We start from the raw sequence: 9,926 nt of genomic DNA, 5'->3' as shown, positions 1-9,926 counted from the left end.
AAAATAAGTAGTAAAGTAAAGTAAAAATATCAGAAAAATCTACTTGAGTACAGTAACGAAGTATTTGTACTTCGTTACTTCCCATCTCTGACAAGAACACTGGGACCCTTTTTGCCTCAGTTGTGAGACAAATTTGCCCCAATTTCCTCATCGCCACGGCCGTATCTAGACCCTCATCTAGTTCGTCATTGTCCCTCTTGCGTTGTGGGGTGCAATAACGTAGTGCAGACCATGCCACAATTTGAGCATAAATCAAAAATGTCTGCAACAAGCTCACTGTGGTACACTGCTGCAGGAGTATAACCAGCCCTTAAGGCCTCTGTACATGCGCTAACCACTGCACCACCGAAGCATGCATGAAACAACTACGTGAAAGTACCTAAATATGATTAAGTAGATGCCAAAAATGGTTGCATAATTTTTTGCAGAAACCACCTGTGGATTAAATGATATTTCAGTGCTCAAATGTAACAGGGAATCCACTGAAAAAAGCAATGTCCATATGAAAAAAGACAGAGACCATTTCTTAACAATAAATTTGCTACTTTTAATCTTTGTGTATATATTTTTGTTAACCTTTTTTCTGTCTTTAACCATTTCGTCAGAATTCAAACAGCTGTGTTTATGTGGTATTTCTATAAAGCCCAGAGTGAGGATTTTAGGACCAAATTAATTTAAAGTTTACATTGCTATTCATATTTCAATAAACATTAGTTTATTCTTTAAACAACCCCCCACAGCACAAGATACTGCTGCTGAGGGGATTTTCAAACTACATGTCATTACTGCATCATTCCCTGAACCTGCAAAGCCAGCTGGGTCTACCTCGCATGGCGAGTTAGGGGTGTAAGAAAGGAAGGCTGAGTTTCTACCCTCTTTGCTGTGTCAGTTCTTTCACAAAACACATAGTGGTAGCAAAACCGCCTCTAAGTGCTGCTTTGAAATCTTTGTGATAGGAGCTAATTATAGCATCAGTGCCAATACTACAGTCAAACTGGCGAGTAAGCCAATACATTCCCCATCTTAGTCAGGTAAAAGGTTTTCATTCTACCTTGTTTAGAAGTTTATGACAACAGTACTTTTGTTACTCTTCAACACTGGAAAAAAGTCAGATGATCTTATGAAATAAACAATAAAAGTGCTTGTTAGTCATGATTATCTTGCCAAGGAGCACCCTGCTGAGGCATTCCATCTTTCATGAACCACTCTACATTTATAAAATATGCTAGTGGGCGCAACTAAATGCAAATGTAAAACTATTCATCTATATGAGCTGGTTCAATTAAAAACACCGACAAGGAAATCATATACCCTGTACTGTTAATGAATATCCCTTTACTTTGAAGATTAATTACATTGAATAAATGTGGCTAGCAGCTTTCTGCTGCTAACACTGCATTGTTTCTACTCAGAAACCAAAATTAAAATACTTCCAAAATAATGCTTTGCAAATGTCTTATATCTACATTACTTTGATAAAATCTATAAGTTTGTTTTAACAGTGTAAGATCAGTGCTTTGCATCATTACCAAGTAAAATTGGGAACTTTTTGCACATTTAAGGAGCTTCTAAACAGTCCACAATAATAAGCAGTTCCCATATATATATATATATATATATATATAATATATATATATATATATATATATATATATATTAGTTGAGAAACAGATAATGTGCATAAAAGAACCCAATAATTCACGTTGCTCATCTTTGGCTTGTCTGAAGTATTTGTCACAGTTAATTCTCTGTGGAAACCCGCTTTCGTTTGTACAATCAGATGGGAATCTAGCCTCCAGTGCGTTTCTGTATCGACATGCATTCATTTTTCCCCGGTGTGCGTCGGTGCCAACAACCCAACCAAACGCGTTTGGCACAGGCGCTCCAAACTTTCAAAAGATCAAAGGCATTACAGTAGCGACACAATTACGCTTGATTGTCGCCACTTTCTTATGTAAATCTGTTAAAACAAGCCGTTAAAAGCCCCTGAGCGCAAATAGGTCATAATACAAAGAGCACAGACTGGTTAAACGCATATAATCTAAATTAAAGTGTAGAATATATATATATAAAATCATTTAAATATATATTTTCAATGAACCGATCTTTAAAATGCATGTAGATCATGGCGAGGATATGCCAAATAATTTGCAGGAAAGTTATCCACCTCAGCTGTGAGGGATTCCCTGCATGACACTGAGCTGAACATTTAGCTTTGTTCCAAAGGAGATAAGAGGTCTGGAGTTGTCTTCTTTTATCGGTGATCGGCTACTGTCCAGGGAGAGGCCCATTCAGCCTTTTGGCGCACTTTATCTCCTCTACTTTGAAGATGCGCTCTGATCCCGTTGGATAACAATAAAACCACCCGGGACACCGCATGCACACTGGGCGCATTTCCTCAGCTGCCTCCTGGGCGCAAATGCTTCTCCTACTGTATTCTAATGTCTCAGACGAATCATAGTGGTTTGTTTGTTTGTTTTTTTTGTTGTTGTCTGGGGCAGAAGTGGACTAAAAAGGAAGCATTGAAAATCTGTATTAGAAGTCTATTAACGGCCTGTAGTGAGACACAAATTATGCATTCTGTTTCCAGGAATCCAAATATTATTGATATATAATTAATGAGCAAAAGTGTCAGTTTAAGCTCTCTCAGTGTGAATTATAGTTTTTTTATATTCTGTAAAGCCTTGCAATTATTTTTCATATAAAAAAGGGAAAGCCTCACGAGCTTGAATGTATTTACACATTTTTAATTACACATGTATTAATGTCATGTCTTTAATTTTAACATGACATTGTGATTAAAACTGCCGTGCCTTAAAATAAACCATTCATTCATTTTAAACATTTCACTACTGATCAGCAAACTTTAAAGTATTTTATGACATGGTGTGTGGGAGTACATAGTTTTCAAAACTAAATATCAAGAAAATGTGACATGCATTCATATTAAACCACATCATTTGTATACAGAACCTACTTTAATATCTAATACATTTAGACCATTAATAAGAGAATATTGGGAGAACATGCAAATTCCAAGCTGAACATCCATCCAAGCTTATTTTGCCAGTATGGTAATGATGCTTGAAACTGTGGCACCATGCAGCCAAATCATTGATCAGATGATATTGGGCAGTACTGGAAGAAGCACATTAGAGGGAGCAACAGATTGGGAAAGGTTAGCCTTCCAGAAGAGCATTGGCATTTACTGCCAGACCTATAACACCCAGACCTGTAAATACAAAAAAATTGTTATTTGAAAATCATGTTATGATGCCTGTTAGGTTAACTGGCCTCTCTAAATTCTCCTTAGGTGTGAATGTGTGCGTGAACGGTTGTATGTCCTGTTTGTCTCTTTGTTGTCCTGTGATGGACTGGCGACCTGTCCAGGGTTGACCCTGCCTCTCACCCATTGACTGCTGGAGATAGACACCAGCCTGACAAGTGTGTCAGATAATGGATGGATGGATGGATGGATGGATGGATGGATGGATGGATGGATGGATGGATGGATGGATGGATGTTATGATGCCATGAATCCAATTTCCAGTCACTGAATGGGAAAAACTGTTGAAGGCATACCCCTAAAGGACTTAAAGTTGCACTTTTTAAAGATTTATTTTCTGTTATCTAATACCTATGGAAAACTTTAACAATAACTCCACACTGCCTTTGTTACCATTAATACAGTGAAATGAAATAAAACTACTCCATAATTTGCTGTTCTATTGTTACAAAAAATGTACAAGTTGAATGGCTCTTATTATTTTTCCAAGACACCTTAAATTCTGAGTGAAATGGAACCAGGGAAGCTAATATAAATGTCAACCAAAAGAGACTTAAATGGAGAAAAAGAAGCAATTAAAAAGTGTATTGATATGTAAGTAATTGGTGCTTAGACCCCTTGAATATGTTGGTGCTGAATGTATGTTTCTTCCCAGAGTCTGTTTGGAATGGAGGCTGGAGAATGAGGGGAACCATAGAGACGCTAGTGCAATGAAGCTGAGGAAGGGAAGGCAGCAGTTCGGGTGGAAAGGGAGAACATACTTTGCTTTGGAAGTTTTAATGCATTAGATGACCTTAGTCATTAGTCTTTAATGATCATTGGATGAGAAGAGACCATACAGCTGCACCGATAGGCAGGAGCAAGGGTGCCCAAGGACTGTTAGTCAGGTAAGAAACTACTCTGAAGCTTAAATTAAAAACATATCTTAACCAGACATAATATATATAACAGTTAAATTTTTCTAACAGACCTGCATGAGCTTATGTCCATGACAAAGCTGTCAATAGCTGCTATAGTAGCATTCAAGTTATAGTCTTAAAATTCTCAGATAATTATCGTTGGATACGAAAGCTACAAAATATTAAAATATATTTTTAACTCATGCTGGTGGAGAGAAGCCCAGACAGAAACCCATGTTTCCTGTCTGATACAAGCAGACCGACTTGTCAAATATCCATTCCATCACAGTTACTGTCTGACAATAATACACCTTGGCAAGAGAGGGCCTATAAAATCAAATTTATTTGGCTAATTTAAGCAAATCTTCATTGCATGTCACTTTCCATTTCCATGGCGAGTGTCACAGCACAAGAGGAGAGCTGGCAGGGAAACAGAAAAAGATGGACATCGGCTGAACATCAATACTCAAATAATATTTTGCACATTGGCTTTCAGCAAAACAAATTCCTCATACACATAAAACACAGCTTGGCAGTAAATCCTTTTCCAATTCTGGTCATAACATTTGACATTTAGATTCCTTAAAAGAAATTGAGTTACACCGTAGTAAATTATGTGACCAGTGAAGGAATACTCTCTGCAAACTGTTCTTTGTATCCCTCCTACGAATGTAACTATAGCAACATCAGCTTTAGGTGCTTTTACAAAGATTTGTGAAAAAGATAAATAATGACCTCATAGACGTAAGGAGAACCTATTTGGATCCATGAATGGATGCTCAGTTGCAATAAAGCCAATTATGAAATTTTCATCACACATAATTATTCCACAGTTATTTGATAGTGACATTTTGCAACAAAAATGAAAGTGACTGACAAATGATCAGACCGAAAATGAAAGGCCACTTAAAATCAGAGCAGGGTAAATGTATGCTGAGGTGTGTAGCACTTAGATGTCACCAACGTTCTGCAGAGTCAATAGCTACAGAGTTCAGACCTTTCCCAATTTATATTAATAAGTACAATCTATCAAGCACTGGGTGTGACTGTGCTATAAAATATAATGATTAAGTCCAAAAAAGTAAAACACTGGAGTAGCCCAATCAAAAGCCATGTTATGTAGAAAAACAGGTCCACCCCTTAGTAATGGGGAGTAGTTGAGGTTTTTGTAGGGCTGCAAAACCAGATACTGGCCCATTCCTCTGTAAAGGGGAGTCATTAGGGTCATTAGGGTTTGGACTGGCCAAACAGGAGGGATGTTTCCCTGCATGGCGATGAGGATTGTAATAATTAATAATAATAATAATTGAACTTTATTGATTTCACATTGAAGAAATTTACCTCTACATTTAACCCATCCGTTGGGGAACAGTGGGCTGCCATCGTAGGGCATCCATGAAGCAATCAGGGGTAAAGGTCCTTGCTCAGAGACCCAGGGTAGCCGTCTGTGGGAGTGGGTTTCCAAGTCACAACCTCAGGATTCCAAGCCCTATGCCTCTCCATTAAAGAAAATTTGGAGACGTTTACCAAACGAACGTCCAATCAGCGTTGGCTTTGAGGCGGGTTGAGGTGTGACGCAACGAGAAGCGCGACAGTTCAGTCTAAAGAAAATGGCGGCTTCAGCCGATGAAACTAGCGTTAGCGTGGCTATCGAGCAAGTTTTATCGGAATTATAGAGTATTTCTTCACTGAAAGAAGAGGAAAACACTGCTCTGGAGGCTTTTCTCAGAGGGAAAGATGTTTTTGCTCTTCTCCCGACTGGTTTCGGCAAGAACAGCAAGAGTAGCCTGGCTTGTGGTTGTGTTTTCGTCGTCGCTCTGTTAGTACGTCATATGCTTCGTTGATCTGATTGGTTTATTTGGCCCGTCTATCACCAACATAGGCCAATCAGCTAACCAGTATTTTCGCCCCTTCCCAAAATTACTTCAGTGGAAGGTTTCCAGATGGATATGCGGAGCAAATCCATCTGGCGGAGTCAGGTTACTAGGCCGCCACTCCCCCAAAAGAACTTTGAGGTACAGGCAGGGTGCCCTAATTGAGATGATAGTGGGAAGGAATCAACTCTTCGCAGCGTTATAGGTTTTTGAGAGCTGAAACTTGAGTCCTCCCCCTCTGTTTAAGGTTGTAATGATTAATGCAGAGGGATTTCTTTAGGAGCTTTAGCTTGAGCAGTAGGAATTCTAGATGCATAAGCATGTAAAAACATTTTGGACAATTTCCTGTTCACAATGTTGTAGATATATTTTGAAGAAGGATATATCCCCCTTCCTGTTTAAGTCTTCTGTTCATAACTTCTGAAAATAGCTTAACTCTACCGTTAAAAAGTCAAAGTTAACATCAAATTCAGTTTATACAAATGCAGACAAGATTACTTTTGGCCTCATAGAGTAGCCACATGCTATCAGATTCACTAAGAAGTTATCAGAATGTTAAGCCCAGGACCATGTGTGTTGCAAGCGCAATATCAGCTGAAACAATGATAGAAAGTCCAATAACCAGTGAATCACTTCACTGAGTGATTGACTTCGTCTGAAGAGGTGAGATAGGGTCTGCTTTTATTGAATAACTGTTTCTGTCAGTTCTTGTGTATACAGTATAGAATAAGAGAGTCGAAGCTACTCAGAAACAGGCTGATTAGGTTTACTGTGTCACACTTCACTCAAAACGCCTGGTTTGAGTCTTCTGACCTAAATTTCAAGAGACAGGCTCCAAAATTCATGCGAAACCAGTGTAACAAACTCAAACACCTGGAGCAAAACATTTAGTGTCAATGTCCGCAGGGCTAACTGTTGATAGGTAGGTTACTACTATGAGCAATTTATGCAAAAATGAGTTTCCAGTTATAAGAAAATAGTTATGAGAATATGTAGTCATATCAAGTTATATAAATCAATATCTGAAAATACATTGATGTATATGAGACAATCCCAAGAACAGTCTAACCAAGGAATGATATAGGGATTAGCCCTTTACTAGAAAACCTTTGCACATAACAAGAACTGCATGAAATTGTTAGATCTACTGTTGTTGACCAAACAGCTTAAGTTAACCCTATGCAATGGTAACATCCACCTTTATGCTAACAGGAAAAATTAAAAGGCCTTTTTTTAACAAAAGAGTTTAAACTCTTTTATTAATTTACCAAATAATCTTAATAATAAATCGTTAAGTTTTTGATAATGTGGTTGAGAAAACATTTACAAGCTACATGCTAAGGAGTTCAATTCAAACAATAACATGTTGTGATAGCTTTATGCAGAAAATGTGACATGAATCCTCTGTGTGACTCCCCCAGTTTCTACTTCCTGTCTAAAAAACACATTTAACCAGTGATATGACAAGATGCACTCCATCTTTACTAGTAACAGCTTTCATCCTGGTAGATTTGTCCCTTTTTTCTGATGATTACCAAAACACACATTTTAAACTCTGAATGGTACGAAGAGTAAGTTAACAATAATAACTTTATGTGAAGCTTTTGAACGAAGATTTGGTCACATTTTCAGTTAGATGTTGGAATGCAGGGTCATCTGTTTTTAGTCTGGCATCTATTATTAGTGGCTCCTTAAGAGCAAGTTTGACCATAAAGAAGCAACAGCACCCTCTAAAGCCACAATATCCAGATTATCTCACATTTAAATGACATAGGTAAGTCCTGGGTCTAAAAAAATACAATCTTTTTTTGTTTTTGTTAACGACTGCCAGCAGCTAACAGCGACATTCTTTAGTGGGGACTGTGCTCTCTAGCTATGCAATATTAAATTTCCCTTTTCTCTGAATCAGTAAGGCATTTTAATAAAAAACAAAAAGGAAAAACAAAATTACACACAGTTATTTAAACCAAAGTTGAATTCCTAAAGAAACATGTTGGCTGATCTTCAATCTCGGAGAAACTTTAACAAACTGTAGAAACACTGAGTAGGCTAAATTCTAGGAAATGTGCTCTGTTCGACCTTTTTTTAGCTTCTATTCAGTTTCTTATGGAACAGGGACTGCACATAGGAATAACATTTTACAGTTAAGCATGTTTCTATAAGACAGTTTAAAATGTTTGTACAATTATTATCTTGTTTTTGTGATATATTTATCATGTTTTACAAATCACACCACAGCATAAAACTGGTTTAATGGCACTAAATCAATGCTGGTAAATGCTGATGTTGTTATTTACTGTAGCAAAGTCAATCCCAAGCAAAAATTATACTAATACATTACCGAAAGGGTAAGTTATGATTTTCTTCGGCACCAGTATCCCATCTTTAGAAATTAACTTATAATCCTGCCATGTTTAGAGCAAACAACAATACCCAAACACACACTCAAACCTGTCCCACTATCTTTGCGGGGCCTTTCTGTTGAGTTTGATCCATTTCTACAGCATAACTGTGACCGTCACCTTTACCATTACAGGTTCTAACATAACCCCTGACCCAAGAAGAGCATTGAGGGATCCAGGCATCGGGCCCCAATGTCTTAATAACAAGACTCCCACACACTCACTAACAACAGTGCTACCAACAGCACCACCATGCAGCCTGGGAACAGAGAAGACAAATTAAAATGAATTGGAAAACATGAGAGCAGTGTAATTTTTTATTTAATTTTGACTTTAACTTAAACTCCTTCATATGATTTAAACATTCTTCTATTTATTACATTACTTACATTTTTTCTGTTCATCTAAGAAAATAATATTAGACAAAGATAATTACAGTAATTGGAAAAGGCACCTTTTAAATAGTAATATAAATTAAGGGAAACAAATCCAAACCAAACTCTACAGTCAGTTCAAATATTTTGGGGCTACACCATATAGAACCATTACACTTTAGCAAGAAATCAGATATAACTAATGCACAAATTAATAACGTCATTACATAACATCACAAATTAATATAAAAGCAGTTAAAAAACAAACTTTACCTAAACGGTGCCAGTTTCTAATGATTAGAGAAAGCTGCAGGAAACCATGAGACCAAATAAAAAAATCCCACGCTCCTCCGACTTGTAAATACTTTTTTGAAGAATAAAACTAGTTAATGAGAAATCAGTTATCTTCATAAATTTCCATTCATCTCCACTTGTTCATCTGCTCTTCATCAATAACCAACTAAAACCTGCAGAATTGAAGGAACCACACTCTCAGAATAGATTGATTGGAAAGACAACCAATGATCTTGGATCAACCATTTAAATTGGTTAACCAAACAACCAATAAAACATTAACAGATGGTTTACTAATTTGACTGTCTGCCTGTGGTCAAATGCAGTGATTAATAGCTATGGACCTGGCAAACAATGACAGTGATGTGTAAATATACAGCATGCTAATCTTGGCATTAACATTGATTATAACATAAGCATTAAGGCCCCCGTCCACACGAAGTCAAAACGAACACGAAACGCTAATATTTTCCAGAACGTTTGTCGTAAAGACGGAGACGTAAAATAAATGTGATCGTCCACACGAATCCATGAAAACGCTGCAAAATGTATGCCAGGCCTATAAGTGGTGCTGTGGTGCCAAAGCAAAAATAGGCGACGAAATGCTGGGCATGCGCACTAATATTTATACACTGTTGCCCTGCGGGTCCATTTTCATGGTTCAGTCAAATTCAGGTGCTGAACTATGTCGTCGATATTGCTCTGTTCTTCCTGGAGATATTCCAGAAGAAGAAGATTCTGTTGTAAGCCCAACAGCAGGGTGAGTAGCATGAGCAGCAACCATTCAACACAGTACG

Source organism: Cyprinodon variegatus, unplaced genomic scaffold, assembly GCF_000732505.1.
Source record: "Cyprinodon variegatus isolate N-32 unplaced genomic scaffold, C_variegatus-1.0 Scaffold685, whole genome shotgun sequence".
Classification (NCBI taxonomy): Eukaryota; Metazoa; Chordata; class Actinopteri; order Cyprinodontiformes; family Cyprinodontidae; genus Cyprinodon; species Cyprinodon variegatus.
Note: the sequence above shows the minus strand (reverse complement) of the source record.